This window comes from Schistocerca serialis, chromosome 3 (genome assembly GCF_023864345.2).
Source record: "Schistocerca serialis cubense isolate TAMUIC-IGC-003099 chromosome 3, iqSchSeri2.2, whole genome shotgun sequence".
Lineage (NCBI taxonomy): Eukaryota > Metazoa > Arthropoda > Insecta > Orthoptera > Acrididae > Schistocerca > Schistocerca serialis.
This window is the reverse complement of record NC_064640.1, coordinates 556978070-557001519: the sequence shown is the minus strand read 5'-3', so window position 1 is coordinate 557001519 and position 23450 is coordinate 556978070.

Here is a 23450-nt window from a genome sequence, read left to right as displayed (position 1 = left end):
CATTTGAACTTGAAATGATGTAACGAAAAGTTGTGTGTCCCACTGGGACACAGACATTAGCTGTCTCAGATGCCACTAAGAGTGGTAACATTTTAAAAACGACATTTATGGTAAAAATTTAAGTTTACAACCGAGAAGGATTGTCTCATCTCTAATAACGTCTTTTCTGATATTTATAGTGTCGTGGTATTTGTGTACATCAGGAGTTATTGGCACACATAACATTGCTCTCTAGTGGTCAGTTGTGGTAAACATTTTGTATGGTCAATGAGTGTACCGAAAAGTGATTAGAGGACATGAAAGACAGTTAAATTATGAGGACTGCATGTAAATGGGGCAGAACGCCAGTCATATCGTTTGGATACTTTTGAGCACGATAGTACATATGTGCGCGCGTTTGTATACATATACGCATAAAAATGACGGTTACGATGTTCGACGTCTATGGACCAAACGTAAGGAAAACGTTTATTTATTGTTATTTTTAATTTAGTGTAACTTGCATTATTAGAACTGCGTCTTATGGCCTGAGGAACAAAACCTCGCCTTTCATCTATATCTCCTTAAGCAGACTCTTAGAGACGTTGTTTCTTTTTTTTTAATTTTTGTGTAACTTCTATTATTAGAACAGTGTATCATGCCCCGTAACACAAAACCACGCCCCTCATCTATACTTACGTAAGCAGACAAGTGAAGACCGATTCTGCGACTACCGATCTCGCTTATGGTTCTAGTTGCGTGATGCCTGTGCGGTTTGAATGTGCGTAAAGCACGTACTGTATTGTCGAAGACATTTCTTTCTCCCCAACAGAAATCCTCAAAATCCACTAAACTGTGGCTGATGGCATTTAAGTGAACGAATCGAACAAATATCGGGTCAGCAGTTTTATTCACCACATTCAGTGCGAGTCTTAAAGACTGAAAAAAATTAAGCTTCGACTGAATTAAAGAATCTGTTTGAAATGTAGCATACATATTGAATTTTTTAATGAATACCATACGTTTCATGACTTCACACTGCGCCACATAAGGTTTCTATTAATTTGTCTTAAAGTGTAGAGACAAGCGAAAAGTAGACTGAACGGAACAGAAGAGTCCTTCTCTTTTTATGAACCTTTGCTGGAAAATTCGAGGAAGTTCATTTTGTATTTATGTACAGAGTTTCTTTTATTGTGTCAGTTATACTGTTGAAAACTAAGTTTCATCGAGTATGAAAAATTACTCGAATGTTTAAAGTAGAAAGGCATTGAATCGTTGATATCGAAACAATAAAGCAAGCAATTAATTGTAAACTAAGGTGTCAGATAAGGAAGTCTTTCATCGCCTACATTATTTAACTTTTATACAAGCGAAGTTCTTTGTAACTGAAGAAAAAAATGCTTAGCTCTTTAAAGTAAAGGCAAATCAATCCACAACTCGAAGGTTAGGTTGAACACCGCAATACTTTACTAAGCGTGGTACAATCATCCTCCGACATCATTTTAACTGACCCAGCCAGTCATAGTGGGACTTACAGTTTAAGGTAGAATCCTAACCACAGTGGAACTTCGCATTTTTCACATATGAAAATCGTTACCAGAGCTGAAAGAAGCGATAAATTAGAATTGCCGGGTATGGCAACGCCGTGTCCCAAATCTCACGTTAGGTTGGCACCTCGTGTGTGTCCCTAGCGGCCTCACCACTGGATTTCGGTGGTCAGCATGCAATCGCGGATCCGTATATAGTGCCCTGCTTGAAACGGGGTGCCCGACGCCTGGCTGGCTGGCATTGTGCTGTTTGTAGCGCCAGGAAGGAACCGCTTGGGTATACTTGTTGAAGTGGAGCGCGAACCGCGTCCGTCTGGTTGGTGTTGGAGTGAGCATCTTGCGTGTGACGTGAGCCTCGGCCGCCAACCGACCGGCATTCAGAAGTGACTTTTCCCTACCACTTTTGAACTTCAACGTTCATAAATTCGGGCAAGCTGGGTTAATCGGCCTGGCAGAAACCGTCACATTAATGTTCTCGTCAGCAGTATGTCGTCCGCTCGTGCGCTGCACAAGGATACTGAAATACTTAGCGCCACTTTATATCTGTATGTTGTTTCGATAGTAGAAACATGCTGATGTACCTACATTTAATTACACATGAGGTAAAACAGTTGTACACACATTATGTTCCATGAGATGGCTATTTGTCTTGCTTTTTCAGGAACGTGTATAACCGTTGTAGAGTAAACAGTACACATATTATAAAAAACGATAAAAGGACATCAGGGAAAGGAACATGATATAATTTTGACACAACATACAGAATGAACCTACCAGCTTGAGAGATTCATACCGTAAGTGGAGACTAAGGTTAGGAGAAGCTTTGAATATCTACACATTACTTAGCAATAAAATTTCATCACATTGCTAACAAGACATCGTTGTTTCTACACCGGGGAGCTGTTACACGGAAACACGAGCCACACTGACGACTAGTGTCCAGTAAGCGTACAAGAAAAACGCAAAATTTGTTCCATTTACAGCTCGGACGAATTAAGGACTGAGCATTGCGACCCTTATTTCATTTGATTTCAAGAGCCATTTTCATTCCACCTGGTCCACAGGAGAGTCTAGCAAATGCCCTGTATTGAAGAGAGAAGTGATGCTCCCCAAAAATCTTTCAGTTAAAATGATGTCGGAGGATGATTGTACCACGCTTAGTAAAGTATTGCGGTGTTCAACCTAACCTTCGAGTTGTGGATTGATTTGCCTTTACTTTAAAGAGCTAAGCATTTTTTTCTTCAGTTACAAAGAACTTCGCTTGTATAAAAGTTAAATAATGTAGGCGATGAAAGACTTCCTTATCTGTCACCTTAGTTTACAATTAATTGCTTGCTTTATTGTTTCGATATCAACGATTCAATGCCTTTCTACTTTAAAATCTTTCTACAAGTGCTGGTTTTCGGTTCGCCTTCCTAAAATGGCATTCAGGGCTGTCTTCTCATTTCACGAAGCTACAAGCAGACCTAGTTCTGACTCACTGCTGAGTGGTACCGCCGTTCCAGTGATAGAATGCAGTCACAATTTGTTTTCTACTTGCGTACTCTGTCTATCATTAAGAATAACTGTCCAAAGCATATCTGTTGAATAATATTTTTCTGCAGGAATCGGAGAAGATTCTTCTCTTCGTTAATACTAAATTACTTTCATTTTTTCTTTTGCCAAATGTTTGAACGGAGCGAAAACAAGCCTTCCCTGAAATTAAACAATAGATTTTTCCCTAATTTCCATAGACAAACTAAGAATGGAAATAGACAATGGCATATCAAACAGACCTCTGTGAGGTTTAGGTATGCAAACAAGATGTCGTTACTTGAAAATAATCAGGATAATTAAGAAAAACTTAATTAGTGATTTGAGGGAAAATTGAAATATGTCACGAGCACCTGCTGCTAGCTACTTAAATGAAGTGCCAAAAAGCTCATCTCTTCAAGGTCTAGCTATTTCGCGCATAAAAAGTTGAAATGGTGTTATTTTTAACTGTCAAAAACACTTCGTTCAAATCAAGTATTTAATTTAGTACATTGCGAGAAGAGAAGACACTAGAAAGACAAATGAAGTGTCGAAACGTTAATCTTTCCAATGTCTAGCTATTTCACTCATAAAAAGTTACATTGATGTGATGTTTAGCTGTCTAAATGGCTTCCTTCGTATTTAGTGTTAAATTTAGAGCAATTCGAGAACGGAAGGTGCTAGGAAAGCAAACCACGTGTCAAATATAAAATATCATGTTTTATGCTTTTGGAACAAAATTTGAAAATAATTTTTGATGTTGAAATGTTTTTGATATTATTTGTCTAAAAGAGAAACATTTAACATATCTTTGTATGATGCTCGAAATCACGTTCACCATATGGCGATCAGACTGAGAATTTAAAGATCACTATTTAACTTAGAATCTGTCTTTTACTGGAAGGCATTTGTTGTAGATGTTTTCATGCATCATTCAAAGGTGCGTCAAATGTTTCTGTAATTACTTATTTTTAATTTATTCATATTCTGCTGCTGTGATTGTAATTGTAATCAATGTACAAGAATTATAAAGCCTGGACCAGTGTTAAATGAACAGCAGATTTCGGTAGTTGTAGTTATTTTAGTAATTTTAAGTAACTATTTTAAATTTATTCCTTGTGTACGTCAATTCAGTTAATAGTCAGATCTCTAGCACTACGAGATAAACTTCATCTTTGGCCATGTCGTGTTAAACCACACCTGTGAAGCCGTTTTAAAATGTATAAACAACTGTACGTCTTGAGTGATGTGGGTTGACAGAAAGGATAAATCAACGCCTACAGGCGTGAGAAAGCTAAAAAATGTTCTTCCCTGATTGTTCGGTGCTTTTTCACCGTTTTTTTCCACTGTTTCTCACTATATTTTCCGCAGTTGGTTCATGAAATACAAAACCTAACACCTAATCTTCTCATAACAGAACATACATTTCATCTCACTCAACAGCAGAAGTAAATTACGTATTGGACAATTTGCACCTTACGATGGACCCACAGGGTCTGAAATGCATCGTGTAATAAAACACGGCGTTTTTATTCATACTACCCGTCTAGTCTATTTTATTTCTTACTTTTGGACAAATAATTTCACAAAATATTTAACCCTTTTTTAATTTTTTTACTGCAATGATGGAACAGTCCTCCCTTAATGGATTACACAACATATGAACATGTAATTTTGATAAATTACAATAGAATCATGACTCCATACACTGTGACTAACGTAAGTCACTTACGTGATCGATAATGTGAGAAAGCCAATCGATACTTTATCGTAGATGACACGCGCGATACAAGGCTAAAAATTCACCTTCAAATGAGAAACAAAAACATTCCAGTATAGCTTTCCGTAAACATCGATATAATTAGGGAGGATAACAAGACTCAGGCAAGTTGGAGAACAATTTTTGATCTGTGCCGCAATATTTAAAAAATAAATTTGTCAAGATTATTTACTGCGAACTCCTTAAGCTCAAGCCTTCCGAATTTGACAGATTTGATATTATAATTTTACTTCTGTAAACTGAACTCATTAGGTCTTTCAAAACATTTTACGACCCAAAACCTCTATTTTCATTCCTACTTGAATAACTGGTTTCCTTATTTGAAGCACTAAACGTCATCATTACAACGTTCTGAAAAGGCCATTATTATGTTTACATTATCGCTGTTATCGCCCGTAATTGGCAGAAGACTTTGTTGTTACAGTTGCTCTCCTTTTACTTAATTGGGCCTGTCCTAGGTTTAAAAGCTCGGACCATTTTTTGTTAGTTCCCTGTGTTGCGATCCCCACTTCATCTTCGTAGCCTCTTCGCTCCGAAAACAAACTATATATTAAACAACGGTGCCATTGCCATCAGTCATGAATAATTACCGGCTATTAATTCTACTCCAATAAGTTAGCGACCTGGTCTGCAGTTTGTGGAAAACAACTTTCTGTCGGAATAATTTGAAGAAAGTGATTCCAACATTCATGAAACAATATTGAAACTGTATATTTCAAGACAACTGCTCCGTATTCGAAAAACTCGGTAACGCATGGTAGCGAGACACTAATTATTTTAGGTAATAAGTACTAAATGCTATACTCCCATTCGACGCCATTACGCTAGTGGTAAATTCAGAACTGCAAGAGAAGTCAGACATGGCAATTTCATTAACGCTAAAATATTCACAACAGCCGTAGAGGAAGTTTTCAGATCCTTAACATGGTAAGACGTAAACTGTTTGCTACTAGCGTAGATAAGATTCGACATGAATGGGGCAAATAAACAGAGCAAGTTTAAAACTAGGCCTAAAATCAGTTATAATAAAGAGTAGTGCATAATCAACACATGGAAAAGAAAATGATATTCATTAAGAATGACCTCGTAGAATTTGTTGATTTAGGACAGTTGCAAACGACTAGATGGACAGAAAATGAAATAAACCAAAGAGCATAATAGTTTATAGTGCTTCAGGTAGGTGTCCATTTGTCTAAAATAGGAGGTTCTATCAGTTTTGAATACTGTCAGTGAGACATGGACTTCAGATGCGAAACCATTCAAAAACTGGTAGCCGCTCAGCAGACAATGAAGATATGCATGTTGTGAATCACTAGAGGAGGCGCGAAACAGGGAACACACTGGAGTGAAAAACTAAATTACAACAGTGCAACTGAAATGCAAGTGGCAGCACATGAAGCCATGCGAACCGATTGATAGGCGCAATAAGGACGTTGTTTGAAGGATTCCAAGAAAGACGGAAAGGACAAGAATAAGACCCACTGGAAGATGTCTATAAAACTGTTCGGTATTAGGGTCGCGTGTGTTTGAACATGGAATAATTTGTAACTACATTCCTATGCCAGTAATAGGATCTGAAAATTGCTGCTGTGACAACCGAAACCGGGAATACAGAGCAGTAACTGTGTGGATTTTGTCAGTTGAATAAATGAAAAAAATCAGTGTAACGTATTTTGCACAAAAAGGCGAAGAGATCAATTATTGTTCGCCGGCCGAAGTGGCCGTGCGGTTAAAGGCGCTGCAGTCTGGAACCGCAAGACCGCTACGGTCGCAGGTTCGAATCCTGCCTCGGGCATGGATGTTTGTGATGTCCTTAGATTAGTTAGGTTTAACTAGTTCTAAGTTCTAGGGGACTAATGACCTCAGAAGTTGAGTCCCATAGTGCTCAGAGCCATTTGAATTATTGTTCGTTTACGCTATTGGTGGTTCAGATATTGGAAATTGTAACTACCGTAAAATACCTAGGAGTAACCGTCTGGAGTGACCTAAAGCAGATTGGCCCCACAAAACGAATTGCAGTAAGAGCAAATACCAGGCTGATGGCTCTGAGCACTATGGGACTTAACTTCTAAGGTCATCAGTCCCCTAGAACTTAGAACTACTTAAACCTAACTAACCTAAGGACATCACACACATCCATGCCCGAGGCAGGATTCGAACCTGCGACCGTAGCGGTCGCGCGGTTCCAGACTGAAGCGCCTAGAACCGCTGTGTCACCCTGGCCGGCAAATACCAGGCTGAGTCCATTGGAAAAATCTTAAGAGTATCTAATTCATATATGAAAGAAATGCCCAACAAAATACTTGTTCGACCGATTCTTGAGTATTGTTCATCAGTCCGCGACCCTTACAACGTTCGATTAAAAAACAGACAGAAAATATATATCAAATGGCGGCATGTTTCCTCACGATATAGTTTAGTATGCGTAAATGCGTTATACAGATGCTCAAGAAACTCCGGTGGCAGACGCTGCAAGAGAGGCCTTGTGCATCACGGAGAGGTTTAGTATTAACATTCCGAGAGCGTAAGTTCAAAGAAGAGTCGGGCAACTTATTCATTCCTCCCACATACGAGGGAAATGACAACAACGAGAAAATCGGAGACGTCACAGCTCATACAGAGGTTTATCGACAACTGTTCTTCCGCGCACCGTTCGCGAATGGTACAGGTAAGATGTCTTGAGGAGTAATACCTGTAGTCGCAGATTTTTCAATCGTGATCGAGTATCGTGTTTTACAAGTGCAGGAAGCTTATGGTTCGCTTAACATTGTACAGATAATCGGAAAACACGGACACAACAAAATACGTGTTTTTACAGGAAACTGCTATTTACTGCTTTTACAAAATTATTTAAATAAAAATGAAACTTTTAATGCAAATGTTTCTAAATCGAACTAAAGAGCATAAAATAATTTTCCTAGCCCCATATAGATAGTACTGAAAATTTGTGACTATGAATTTTTTAATAACTATGAAAATACTCGTAAGATTTAAAACGAAAATAACGTGGCCCATGCAACATATAATAGTAAGGAGGTGAAATACTCATGCATCGACTATCTATTGTTTGCGCCCCAAATGTTTCCTTTTAAATCGTAAAATTATTTTCATAGTTGTTAAAACTTCACAGCCACAGAGTTTCAGAAGTATCTGTATAGGGTTAGGAATCTGTATGGGCCTGGGAGATATTCTTCCCTACTTTTTAATCCGATTTAAAAATGGGAATATTAAGAATTGATTTTTAATTAAATAGTTATTTTATGCTTTTTAGTCCAGAATGTGCCAAATTTTTCGATCGATTTCGGACATTTTGATGAGATTACCACAGAGACATGTGGTAAATTTCAAGTTTATTGCAGTTTTTCTTCACCTCAGTCAACCCGTGTATTGCTTACTCCTAAGTATATCTCGCGAAAAAAACTTGAAGGCCTACCAGGAATCGTACTTTTCACGAATCACTCGCGACTGGAACAGGAAAACGGCGAAATACAGCGGTATACAAAGTATCCTAGAACAGAAACCAGACAAAAAAGCTAATTAATATTGCATTGTCATCCAGTTATGAGCTATGTTAAAATTCCAAGTCTCTAGCTCGTCGAGAAGTTAGTTTAAAATCAATTGCAAAATTTGTACCGAACAGACAGACAGACAGACAGACTACCGAGGAAGTGAACTAATTAAAACGTGCTGAGAAAAAGTGCTACATGTCACATTTGAAACTCCACTTCACTCCCTACGCGTTACTCGTTTGAAACAACTGTTTGGAAGTTATCGAAAAAACAACATTCGTTCTAAATATATGGGAATATTTCCTTTTATTTCAAAATGCGTCCAACTATACGTGGATAGTCCGCACCCAGATAACAGTGAATATGCTGGACTCAACGCCGTTGAGATTCCGACATGTGTCTGACCTGCGAAGCAGGATCCAGATGGCGTCCTTCACGGTATTCCGTCGTAAACTCCACCAAGAGACTGCACTATGATCACAAGGAAAGTTTAACTACGACTGAGACATTAGAACACTGTTTTCCGGGAGGTCGTGTGGTATCACGGCACAAGGACGAGCGTGTGAGAGCGCGTTCCGTAGCGCCCAGAAGCAGCTTTGTGAGCGGAGCTTTGCCGCCGACATGAGCGGCACACTCCGGGCTGGCGCTGATGGGTGTTGCGCTGCTTCTCGCGTCTACTCTGCTGCCGTTTCCCTTTGATGGAAGCCGCAGTCTCCTCCAAACACATAACAATGGATTTCCGGCGCAGCCCAGGACACTCGTGTATAGCATGAGTGGAACCTTCAGTAGTACTGCTTATTCCCATAATCAGGTGCACGTCAAAAGGGGAAGGGTGTTTATACTTTTTCGTACATCATTTCCCCAATTTCATAGCTACCTTTCGAAGCAATAAAGTAGCATCAACGCAAATGGTTCAAATGGCTCTGAGCACTATGGGACTGCTGAGGTCATCGGTCCCCTAGAACTTAGAACTTCTTAAACCTAACTAATCTAAGGACATCACACACATCTATGCCCGAGGCAGGATTCAAACCTGCGACCGTAGCGGTCGCGCGGTTCCAGACTGAAGCGCCTAGAACCGCTTGACCACCACGGCCGGCAGCATCATCACACAAATAAGATACAGCGAGGTGAAAAAAATTCATGGGATAGCGATACGGACTTACACAAATGCGGTAGTATCGAGTATATAAGATAAAAAAGGACAGTGCAGTGACGGTGCTGTTATTTGTACTCAGGTGATTAATGTGGAAAGGTTGCCGACGTGATTATGACCGCACAACGGAAATTAACAGGCTTTGAAAGCGGAATGATAGTTGGAGAGAGATTCCTGAGACATTCCATTTCGGAAATCGTCGGGGAAGTCAATATTCCGAGATCCACAGAGCCAGGAGAGTGCCGAGAATACCATAGTTCAGGAATTTCCTCTCACCATGGGCAACGCAGTGGCCTACGGCCTTCACTTAACAACCGAAAGCAGCGGCATTTGCATGAGTTGTCAGTGCTAACAGACAAGCAACACGGCGTGAAATAACAGCAGACGTCAATGTGAGACTTACGTCGAACGTATCCGTTGGGACAATGTGGCGTTAATGGGCTATGGCAACAAACGACCGACGCGAGTTGCTTTGCTAACAGCACGACATCGTCTGCAGTGTCTCTCCTGGGCTAGTGACCATATCAGTTGGCCCATAGACGACTGGAAAACCGTGGCCTGGTCAGATGAGTCGCGATTTCAGTAGGTAAGAGCTGATGGTCTGGTTCGAATGTAGTGCACAACCAGCGGATCCATGGACCCAAGTTTTCAACAAGACGCCGTGTAAGCTGGTGGTGGTTCCGTAATAGTGTGGACTGTATTTACCTGTAATGGACTGGGCCCTCTGGTCCAACTGAACCAATCATTGACTAGAAATAATTATGTTCGGCTACTTGGAAACCATTTACAGCCATTCATCGACTTCATATTCTCAATCAACAATGGAATTCTTATGGATGATAATTCGCCATGTCACCGGACCACAACTATTCGCGATTGGTTTGAAGAACAGTCTGGAGAGTTCGAGCGAATGATCTGGTCATCCAGATGGGCCTACATAAATCCCATCGAGCATTTATGAGACCTTATTGAGAGGTCAGTTCGTACACAATATCCAGCACCGGCAACACTTTCGCCGTTATAGACGACTATAGAGGCAGAATGGCTCAATGTTTCTGCAGGGTACTTCTAACCACTTGTTAAGTCACTGCCACGTCGAGCTGCTGCACTACGCCGCACGAAAGGAGGTCCGACGCGATATTAGAAGGTATCAAATGGCTCAAATGGCTCTGAGCACTGTGGGACTTAACATCTATGGTCATCAGTCCCCTAGAACTTAGAACTACTTAAACCTAACTAACCTAAGGGAATCACACACATCCATGCCCGAGGTAGGATTCGAACCTGCGATCGTAGCGGTCACGCGGTTCCAGACTGAAGCGCCTAGAACCGCACGGCCACACAGGCCGGCTTAGAAGGTATCCCACGACTTTTGTCACCTCAGTGTACATTTAAAACGAGATAAACATTTGTTGCTTTGGTGAGTGCCTGAATGACCCTCAGGGAACAACGCAGCCAGGTAAGCAAGCATCAGCACAAGCTCACCTACCAGTCGTTAACAACGAACCTGGTACTTTTCTTTCGGCTCTTGAATCAACAGGAAGCAGAGTAAGCCAGGAGAGGAACGGAAAGATCCTCCACTATTAAAAAAAGGGAAAACTAACTTGCACAGCGTAGACAGAAACAATTTAAAGAAACAGAATTCCCTCTTTTGCATGCTCGCATGACCATAGTTTGCTGACCAGAATTACAATCCAAGTGTTTAGTGAAATACCGATAACTGTGATCGCACACCTCGATTTTATTTTATGTAAATTATGGCTTTAGCAAAGCTGTTGGCATTGGGCAAAGCCACTTTTACTGCGCACTAATGTAAACAAATTATTATTATTATTATTATTATATAAGACTGTCTTATTCATTTTATCGTAATTAACCAGTGTGTTAGTATTACACTGAAATATTTTATATGTTTTGTTGTTATTATTATTAATTCATATACATCTATGCCCCGTTTAAAAGTGGAGAGGTGACAGCAAGTTATATTTGGGGAGGCGGGAAGCAGTAACTTTACAGTAACTGTACTTCAGGGATGATGCTATTATGTGTAGGAAGCTTGCAATCTCAGAAGACTGTAGAAAAATGCAGTAAGACCTGGAGAGCAGCTGCGACTGCTACAGGAATGACATTCTATCTGCACGAAAGTAAGTGTGCTGTATTGCTCGTTTATAGGGAAGATATACATTGCTTTTCGAATATATTACTTACGATGAATCACTGTAAACCGTGAACTATCTAGGAGCAACAACCCGGCCGGCCGGTGTGGCCGAGCGGTTCTAGGCGCTTCAGTCTGGAACCGCGCGAACGCTACGGTCGCAGGTTAGAATCCTGCCTCGGGTATGGATGTGTGTGATGTCCTTAGGTTAGTTAGGTTTAAGTAGTTCTAAGTTCTAGGGGACTGATGACCTCAGATGTTGAGTCCCATAGTGCTCAGAGCCGTTTCTGAGCAACAACCTGGAGGGACTTAAAGTGGAATGAGCACAGAGAGCTAGTTGTATGTAAAGCAGGCACTAAAGTGAGATTTATTGAAAGAATCTTAAAAAGTAACTACGTAGTCAGGCTCAGAGTACTACGCGATGCTGACCGCCTACTGTGTCGTCCACAGTCGAGTCGAGTCTTGTGGTTGCGAAATGGTGGGACATGGTGTCAGCACACTGTTCTCCCACCCGCTGATAGCGTTACATACTTGGTGCTGCTTCGCGTTCATGTAGCTCCATTTATTCTAAAGAGGTCGAATGCACTGTGTTCCAGTCCTCTCGCCAAGGTGAAATCCCTCGCAGTACTGGGAACGAACCCATTCCCTACGCATGGCAATTAGATCGCTCAGTTACCGAGACGGACAGTGGAAGCCTCGTAAAGAAATGTAATTCATCCACGGAAGAATTAGTTTGCAAAACACTTGTTCGACCGTTTCTTAAGTGCTTCTCGTCGACACGGAACTCTTACAACGGAAGATTAATACAAGAGAAGGTCTAGCGAAGAGTGGCGCCTTTCGTCGCAGTTTATTTTAATTATAGCGAGATAACAACTGTGGTACCATAACTACCCAGTACAACACACACAAGTATGGCTTGCGGAGTATAGAAGCAGATGTAGATCTTCTGGCTTATTCCATTCGGAACGTGCCCTAGGCCCTCCATCATTGTATTCTTAACCCTACGATGGTGGCAGAAGAACTGTCGCACAGAATACTAGTCCAGTGAACGAAGGAAAATTGGGAAAAAAATTCGTGCAGTCGCAAATTTTTGTACAGTATACAGTAGCAGGGGGCGGGGAGTGCCATCACCAACTTCCTAAAATTGTTGACCGGTGGGGAGAGAGTGTAGAGGAAGTGGGGGCGGACGTTTAAAAGTCAGTTGTTCAAGTTTTTCTTGAATAGTTCTTCGTCCTAGCCACCCTCGATGGAATACTAAAAAAAGCAATATGTCTTCAGGCCACAAGTGGCCCATCGGAACCATCCCACCGCCGTCTCATCCTCAGTTGAGCATGCGGATAGGGGGGGGCGTGTCATCAGCAAACCGCTCTCCCGGTCGTTATGATGGTTTTCCTCGTCCAGAGCCGCTACTATTCGGTCGAGTAGCTCCTCAATTGGCATCACGAGGCTGAGTGCACCCCGTATCGATGGAATGCGCCACTGAGAAATTCCGTTACATCAGTTTGAACGTGACGTGGCACACCATCATGATGAAAGTAATAATGTCGCTAATGCTGGATTTATCATGTGAAACATTTCTAAGTAAGAGTCACACGTGGCTGTCTCCTCAAAGGAGTACGGCCTGAAGAACCACATAGACGACAGACCGTACAAGACTGATACTCCTGGGAGATTAACATCCCTTTTTTCAGCCACGTATGGATTTTCGTTAGCACAATACACGAAGTTGTGGCGATTTATTGTTCCGTTAGCTTTAAAGGAAGCTTCAGCCGACCAGAGATAATAGCTTGGGAGTGTTCATCTTTTTCACATGTGTGGACGAACCACTAACAAAATTCAGTCAGATTCATTCTCGTTCAGAGATCGGAGAAGGCTCGGCATGTAAGTCTTCTATCTCGGATTCCGCAGAATTCTGTAACAATGGTTTTGCTGATCCCGGTCTCACGAGAGCATTACCCACAGATATTTTCTGAAATTGTGTGTACGCCTCAGTCACTGCGTCAGTACTTACTTTCGTTATCTGATGAACATTTCTTTCTTCCACAACGTCCCCTCTTCACACCATGCACAGTTCTATCGACTTAAAAAAAAAAATAGTACTCCATCCGAGCCGGCTGGAGTGGCCGAGAGGTTCTAGGCGCTACAGTCTGGAATCGCGCGACCGCAATGGTCGCAGGTTCGAATCCTGACTCGGGCATGGATGGGTGTGATGTCCTTAGGTTAGTTAGGTTTAAGTAGTTCTAAGTTCTAGGGGACTGATGACCTTAGAAGTTAAGTCCCATAGTGCTCAGAGCCATTTGAACCATTTTGAACAAATGGAAGCGCTGCTAAGCATTTCACTGTCCTCCGAATTATTGTCCGACAAAAATATTTCTCTCTGTTTAACTAAAGCGAGATTCAGTTTAAAAATATTATGTATTATTTTGGGACCTCTAGTACATAAAGGGTATGTGGGATGCGGTGAGCAGCTATATGCGCCTATTTTCTGATGACACTGTAGCGTACGGAAAAGTGTCGTCGTTGATTTACTTTAAGATGGCACAAGATGATTTGGACAGAATTTCTATTTGGTAGGATGAATTACAGCTTGCGCTAAATGGGGAAAAATGTTAGTTACAGGGAATTATTTGGTAAAACAAATCTGTAATGTTCGAATATAGTTTTAGTAGTGTGCTGCTTGACGCAGTCGCGTCGATTTAATATACACGCAAAACGTTGTAAAGCGACATGAACTGGAAAAAGTACTTGATACGAATGTTCAACTTCGGTTTATTGGGAGAATTCTTGGAATGTATAGCTCATCTACAAGGAGAGCGCGTAAAGGAACCGGGTCACCCATTCTTAACTACTGCTCGAGTGTTTGGGAACCCCTCTAGGTCCGATTAAGTGAAGACACAGAACCAGTTCATGGATTTGCTGCTAGATTTGTTACTGGTAGGCCGCGCGGAGTGGCCGCGCGGTTTCAGGCGTCATGTCACGGACTGCGCGGCCCCTCCGGCCGGAGGTTTGAGTCCTCACTCGGGCATGGGTGTGTGTGTGTTGTTCTTAGCGTAAGTTAGTTAAGTAGTGTGCAAGTCTAGGGACTGATGACCTAAGCAGTTTGGTCCCTTAGGAACTCATACAAATTTGAACATTTGTTCAAATGTTCAAATGTGTGTGAAATCGTACGGGACTTAACTGCTAAGGTTATCAGTCCCTAAGCTTACACACTACTTAACCTAAATCATCCTAAGGACAAACACACACACCCATGCCCGAGGGAGGACTCGAACCTCCGCCGGCATCAGCCGCACAGTCCATGACTGCAGCGCCTAAGACAGCTCGGCTAATCCCGGACGGCTGAACATTTGTTACTGGTAGTTTCGATCAACATGAAAACGATCCGTGAATTCAGATGGGAATCCGTAGAAGCAAACACTATTGACAAGACGATTAAAATTCTACTGCGTGTTGTACCACGTTCCTGAATTTTAATAATCGTGACCCGGTCGCGGAATTCTACGTAATTATGACTACTGATAAAGTTTAGGGAACCGTAATATGTGTCAGACTGCAGAACGAGTCTACTGTCACTAACATACATCATGCGTAAGGTCTGCGACGGCAAAATTAGAGAAATCAGGCGTCGTACGAAAGCCTGTAGACAGTCGTTTTCGCCTTCCTCTGTTTACGAGAGGAACAGGAAAGGGGATGTTGGGGAATGGCTAGCAGTGGTACAAGGTCCCCTCCATGATGCACTGTACAGTGCCTTGCGGAGTATACATATACAGCTTCCAAAAACACTGAAACACTGCTGTATGGCCAGCAGACCAAAAGCCAAAAATAAATTTAAAAAAAAATACTTTCCTCACCCTCCTCTATCAATGTGTCCAGTTAGGGAAAGAATATTGCCTAATTAGTGTTTTATGAGGAACGGACGTCTTGACACTAAGAAGCAAGCCTAGAAGCTTGGAACACAGATCGTTAAATATGATGTAACACCTGGCAGGCAAATGTGCTGCCAAGTGGGGCTCCTGGCGGGCCTGCCAATCGATCGGAGACGCAGAAATAGGCAGAGGGCGCTATTTGCGACTGGCTGTTCGTTTTTGCAGCAGAAGCAGCTGCGGCACGGCTGATGAGCTGGCAGCGGGCAGGTGGTGGCTGCGATAAGCCCTCCTCTCCCCTCCAGCCTGCCGCTGGCTTCTTTACGACCTCATCTCGCCGCGCGCCTACTCTCCCGTCAGCTTCGCAACATGCACTACATCTTCCTCAACACTATCACTAGCCATATATCCCATTTCGCGCTACTGTTGATGGCACAACGTATGAGATACAGCCATCGTTCACGCCGCTGTTTCTTTGCGGCAAGCCTCGTAAAGGATCGCTAGCACGTCTCTGTGCTGCGTCTGAGTATCTACCAGGTAGAACGGAACGGTGTGTGTGTGTGTGTGTGTGTGTGTGTGTGTGTATGTGTGTGTGTGTGTGTGAAAGCGAGCGAGCGAGAGAGAGAGAGCGAGAGAGAGAGAGAACTGCAGCTGTTATACCGCGCGAGGAGTCTCTGTGAGGATATAATTAAAATACATAATAATAATAATATTCTCGGCAGCAGCAGCAGCAGTAGTAGTAGTAGTAGTAACCGAAGGAAGTTTTATTCATCCCTAGATCACTTTTACAAGGATTTTGGTCACGCCATGGAATTATAGTTAGAGAATAAAAAACGTAATTCACAATTACATCCATTTATTTACTTACGGATATAGTTTGACAAAGATGGTTCAGGTAGTCGGCTGCGGCGTTATAGCAGGAACAATTCCGGCGTTTACTCAAAGTAATTAAGAGAAACCACGGAACACCTAAATCAGGGTGGCCATAGCTGCTGGAGCGTTCGTCCTCCCAAATATGACGCCAGTCTTTTTAAAACTGAGAAAACTCGTGTTCCACTGTTGATTTCTCAATACCGATCACCACACACACTACACACATTTATTTCATAACGTAACATTACGCTCACTGTAAAGGTACATCAGGACCGTGGCGACGATGTTAGGTTTCCATTTTGCATACAGCAGTTTTCGTAACGAGAGCAGGACGAATATGTGAGCCGCAACACCTCAAACGAGAAATGCAACACCTGGAAACTGTCCTGAGGAGCAATAGGTACTCCAAAAATTATATTAGAAGTGTAACAGAGCCAAACACTCGGCGAAGTAAAAGAAATGTCGGGGACGGCCTTTCTGCCATACATTCCCAGAATGACGGACAGAATCGGCCGTATATTGCGCAAACATGGCGTAAAGGCGAGTTTCAAACCGACAAGGAAGATCAAAGAGTGTCTTAGATCGGCGAAGGAGAAAAGAGACCCACTTGCAATGTCGGGAATATACCGTATACCATGCACATGCGGAAAACTTTATGTCGGAATGACTGGACGATCCATCAACACCAGGATCAACGAGCATAAGCGACATTGTAGGTTGGGCAGGTGGAGAAATCGGCCGTGGCAGAGCACGCACTGAATGAGACCGACCACGTAATAAAATTCGCCGACACGGAAGTTCTGGCTGTAGAGAAGCACTATCACATGCGCTTGTTCAGAGAAGCTGTAGAAATACAAAAACAGGCGAACAGTTTGAACAGGAAAGAGGAAAGCCTTAAGGTGAACGGATCCTGGCTTCCCGTACTGCAGCGAACGACCGTCGCAGGTAGCAAGAGGAGAACCGCACCGGAAATGACCGCGGAGAAGCCCTCGGACGTTGGCGCGCCAGGTACATATAGTCTGCGCCCGCGAGCTCGGCTCCAGTTCACCACCGGCAATGGAGGGTGAAGCTTTGACAATACCAGCCACTCGTGCTAGCGAAACGTCAGAAAAATCATTAGATGAACGTCGGCCGAAGAACCCGAGATAGAAGCCAATAGGCAGTTTGTCAGTTTTCCATTTGCCTGCTTGAAAAACGGGGTTAGAATCTCTCCATAATGACTGAGGTGTTGAGTTCAGGAAGAAGATAAGGTGTTACTAAGAAAGAGGATAAGATACTGGTGTGAAGGAATTATGTTTTTTGCTAGTTTCTTGAGCCTGTCTAAGCAAAATGTCTCGCATTATACGAATAAAACTGCCCAAATCGTTCAGAATATGTCTTTATTTACCGTTTGATAAATGTGTTTATTTATAACGTCGTTTCGGCGACTGACACCATCAGATCAAAACTTACAAAATGTAAATCAAAGTTGTGTCAGTACCATTGAAAAATAGGCCTAAACGGAGCGTCAGCTCTAAACTGTCAATCGATTTAACATAGGGTTTACTAGTACTGACATTGATCCTTCTTTAATAAGTTCTAAGTTTTGATCTCATGATGGCAGTAGCCAAAACTGAGTTATAAATAAAGACATGCATTAAATGATCTAGATGGTTTCATTCGCAAAGGACTCGTAGAGGAAATCTACACTCCTGGAAATGGAAAAAAGAACACATTGACACCGGTGTGTCAGACCCACCATACTTGCTCCGGACACTGCGAGAGGGCTGTACAAGCAATGATCACACGCACTGCACAGCGGACACACCAGGAACCGCGGTGTTGGCCGTCGAATGGCGCTAGCTGCGCAGCATTTGTGCACCGCCGCCGTCAGTGTCAGCCAGTTTGCCGTGGCATACGGAGCTCCATCGCAGTCTTTAACACTGGTAGCATGCCGCGACAGCGTGGACGTGAACCGTATGTGCAGTTGACGGACTTTGAGCGAGCGCGTATAGTGGGCATGCGGGAGGCCGGGTGGACGTACCGCCGAATTGCTCAACACGTGGGGCGTGAGGTCTCCACAGTACATCGATGTTGTCGCAGTGGTCGGCGGAAGGTGCACGTGCCCGTCGACCTGGGACCGGACCGCAGCGACGCACGGATGCACGCCAAGACCGTAGGATCCTACGCAGTGCCGTAGAGGACCGCACCGCCACTTCCCAGCAAATTAGGGACACTGTTGCTCCTGGGGTATCGGCGAGGACCATTCGCAACCGTCTCCATGAAGCTGGGCTACGGTCCCGCACACCGTTAGGCCGTCTTCCGCTCACGCCCCAACATCGTGCAGCCCGCCTCCAGTGGTGTCGCGACAGGCGTGAATGGAGGGACGAATGGAGACGTGTCGTCTTCAGCGATGAGAGTCGCTTCTGCCTTGGTGCCAATGATGGTCGTATGCGTGTTTGGCGCCGTGCAGGTGAGCGCCACAATCAGGACTGCATACGACCGAGGCACACAGGGCCAACACCCGGCATCATGGTGTGGGGAGCGATCTCCTACACTGGCCGTACACCACTGGTGATCGTCGAGGGGACACTGAATAGTGCACGGTACATCCAAACCGTCATCGAACCCATCGTTCTACCATTCCTAGACCGGCAAGGGAACTTGCTGTTCCAACAGGACAATGCACGTCCGCATGTATCCCGTGCCACCCAACGTGCTCTAGAAGGTGTAAGTCAACTACCCTGGCCAGCAGTATCTCCGGATCTGTCCCCCATTGAGCATGTTTGGGACTGGATGAAGCGTCGTCTCACGCGGTCTGCACGTCCAGCACGAACGCTGGTCCAACTGAGGCGCCAGGTGGAAATGGCATGGCAAGTCGTTCCACAGGACTACATCCAGTATCTCTACGATCGTCTCCATGGGAGAATAGCAGCCTGCATTGCTGCGAAAGGTGGATATACACTGTACTAGTGCTGACATTGTGCATGCTCTGTTGCCTGTGTCTATGTGACTGTGGTTCTGTCAGTGTGATCATGTGATGTATCTGACCCCAGGAATGTGTCAATAAAGTTTCCCCTTCCTGGGACAATGAATTCACGGTGTTCTTATTTCAATTTCCAGGAGTGTATTTTCTTTATTAACAGAAAGTCCAGCAGTTTAAGTATTTATATTTTTCCCGGCCTCGTCCAAATAAGCGCCCTCTAATGATCTTGATGATTAGCGAACATTAAACTTTCCTCTCCTAGAAATTAAATTATGGCTATAACTAAGAACTTTTTCATTCGAAAAGTCCTAGGAATTACCAACCTTGCTTCTGTCGATCCCGTACTTTAGATGGAGACTTCAGCATTTGAACTATTTTCTCTGACATAATACAGCTTCTGTCAAGTTTTTCAGCTGTCACACGATGTTTCATTCCCGTTGTGACACGCGAGGTAGAAGCAACTGTTATTTGGGAATCTTTCATCCACTCTGCCTACAAATCTGAAGGCTGTAAATTCAGCTAAGTACTTAGGGATTACAATTACAAATAACCTAAACTGGAACGATCACATAGATAATATTGTGGGTAGAGCAAACCAAAGACTGCGATTCATTGGCAGAACACTTAGAAGGTGCAACAGGTCTACTAAAGAGACTGCTTACGCCATGCTTGTCCGCCCTATTCTGGAGTATTGCTGTGCGGTGTGGGATCCGCATCAGGTGGGACCACCGCAAGTGTTTGACGAACGATCGTCACGTTGTCTGCGGAGCGATCGACGATCAATTGCGTGTCAGATCTCCTGTGATTTCAATCTAGGTTTTGACACGTAGCATACATAGTTTCATAGCTTTTTCTATTAATTCTATTAACTCTCGTCTCTCACTATCTTTAACTCAGAAATGCGTGGTGTAATTTGTTACATAACGATGCAAATGTATAAACTGGCACTGAGACCCAATGTGCTTCAGCACCGATGAGAATTGGAAAAATGATTCAAAACAGTGCATACGGGCATCTGACAGAGGAACCCATCATTGCTGCCCCGTAATGACAGAGAAATTCTTGCTACTTTTATGTCACCCCTCGTTACACCGTACATAGCACACTTCCGATTTTATGCAGATATTTATATTGTGTGTATCCAGTGAATGCGTATGGGTGATAACATACCGCAGATTGCCCACATATTTAGGTTTCCAAGATCAGCAGAGTGTAGCGTGGATCTTTAGGATTTCCACGCCCGTAAATTACGGCACGAGACCATCACAAGTGTTTAACGAATGATCGACACGTCGCCTGCGGAGCGATCGACGATCAATTGCGTGTCAGATCTCCTGTGATTTCAATCTAGGTTTTCAGTCACCCATATCTTCCGCCACTGTACGGAGACAACGTACCGCATAGACTTACGTCACTTTGCTGACACCTCAACACCGAACTCAACTACAGGCATAGGCCCATGGACATCGTCACCGGACCATAGAACAGTGCTGGCATGTAGCATGTGTTCTGTACGACTTCGTACTCGTCGTACACAATGGTAAGGAGAGGTGGGCTACGGAGCGGTATGACAACTGTCGTCGTAGGGAAGCTAGACAGAAACAGGAATGATTATCGAACAAGTTATCATAGTAAACAGAAGATTTAGTAAATTTGCATTTCTCCAAGTGTACGAAGACTCATTACAAATAATGCATCAAGAAATAGAGACCAGCACTCTCAGTGTCAATAATGATGAAGCAGAAGCGAAGATGTCATAATGTAGTGGCTCGAAGCGCAAATGGGATGAGTGGCCGTCGCCACAGCATGGGTCAATGAATCTGGATCAGTTTATCGATATCTACATCTACGTGATCACTCTGCTATTCACAATAAAGTGCCTGGCAGAGGGTTCAATGAACCACCTTCAAGCTGTCTCTCAACCGTTCCACTTTCGAACGGCACGCGGGAAAAACGGGCACTTAAATTTTTCTGTGCGAGTCCTGATTTCTCTTATTTTATCGTGATGATCATTTCTCCCTGTGTAGGTGGGTGACAACAGAATGTTTTCGCAGTCGGAGGAGAAAACTGGTGATTGGAATTTTATGAGAAGATCCCGTCGCAACGAAAAACAGCTTTGTTTTAATGATTGCCACTCCAATTCACGTATCATGTCTGTGACACTATCTCCCCTGTTTCGTGATAATACAAACTGAGCTGCCCTTCTTTGTACTTTTTCGATGTCATCCGTCAGTCCCACCTGATGCGGATCCCACACCGCACAGCAATACTCCAGAATAGGGCGGACAAGCGTGGCGTAAGCAGTCTCTTTAGTAGACCTGTTACACCTTCTAAGTGTTCTGCCAATGAATCGCAGTCTTTGGTTGCTCTACCCACAATACTATCTTTATGATCGTTCCAATTTAAGTTATTTGTAATTGTAATCCCTAAGTATTTAGCTGAATTTACAGCCTTCAGATTTCTGTGACTTATCGCGTAATCGAAATTTAACTGATTTCTTTTAGTACTCATGTGAATAACTTCACACTTTTCTTTATTCAGGGTCAATTGTCACCTTTCGCGCCGTACAGATATCTTATCTAAATCTTTTGCAAGTCGTTTTGATCATCTGATGACTTTACAAGACAGCAAATGACAGCATCATCTGTAAACAATCTAAGACGGCTACTCAGATTGTCTCCTATGTCGTTAATACAGATCAGGAACAGCAGAGGGCCCATAACACTTCCTTGAGGAACGCCGGATATTACTTCTGTTTTACTCGATGACTTTCCGTCTATTACTACTAACTGTGACCATTCTGACAGGAAATCACGAATTCAGTAGCACAACTAAGGCGATACTCAGTAGGCACACAGTTTGGTTAGAAGACGCTTGTGAGGAACGGTGTCGAAAGCCTTCTGGAAATCTAAAAGTATGGAATCAATTTGACATCTCCTGTCGATAGCACTTACTACCTCATGAGTATAAAGAGCTAGCTGTGTTTCGCAAGAACGATATTTTCTGAACCCGTGCTGACTATGTGTCAATAAATCGTTTTCTTCGAGGTACTTCATAATGTTCGAATACAGTATATGTTCCAAAACCGTACTGCAAATCGAATTCAGCGGATTACTCCTACTTCCCTTTTTGCGTACTGGTGTGACTTGAGCAGTTTTCCAGTCTTTAGGTGCGGATCTTTCTGTGTGCGAGTGGTTGTAAATAAATGCTAAATATGGAGCTACTTTATCAGCATACTCTGAGAGGAACCTGACTGGTATACAATCTGGACCGGAGGCCTTGCCTTTACTAAGTGATTTAAGCTGATACGTTACACCGAGGATATCTATTTCTGTGGCAAGTGACAGTGTCTCTTACGCCCCATGAAGGTACGGATTTTGCAAGTCAACAAGATTACGTACAGGCAAGTGGTGCCTCAGTTACAGCCTGGAGCCGGCCGAAGTGGCCGTGCGGTTAAAGGCGCTGCAGTCTGGAACCGCAAAACCGCTACGGGCGCAGGTTCGAATCCTGCCTCGGGCATGGATGTTTGTGATGTCCTTAGGTTAGTTAGGTTTAACTAGTTCTAAGTTCTAGGGGACTAATGACCTCAGCAGTTGAGTCCCATAGTGCTCAGAGCCATTTTTTTGAGTTACAGCCTGGGCTTCTTTTATGTGGTCGTAATCAGGCTCCATTGTCCAGCTGCAGGGACCACTGACTGGTGCATGTTACGCTGACATTCTTGTACACTATCTGCTTCCGTTTCCAGGGTTAGAGAATCCTGACGTAAACGCCGTATTTCAGCAGGACAATTGGACATGTCACCGCTCTTCGGTGTACGCACGTGGCTTGAACGCTCTGTTGGGTTCACTACCATGTCTTGGCCCACCATATCATTCGATCTTAACCCAACTGACACGCTGTCGAAACCCGCGTACACTCGATGAACGTAGCATCAACTATACAAGAAAAGTCGTGGATACCACTGCAAGATGCGTGGAACATTATCTCATGATTCTAACATCTCGTCGCGTTACTGCACTCTTAAAGAGATCGCTTAGGAATGACTCGCTATTTACATCGCATCAGGTACCTTCCCATGATTCCGGTGACTCAGTATATTACGTATAAAGGG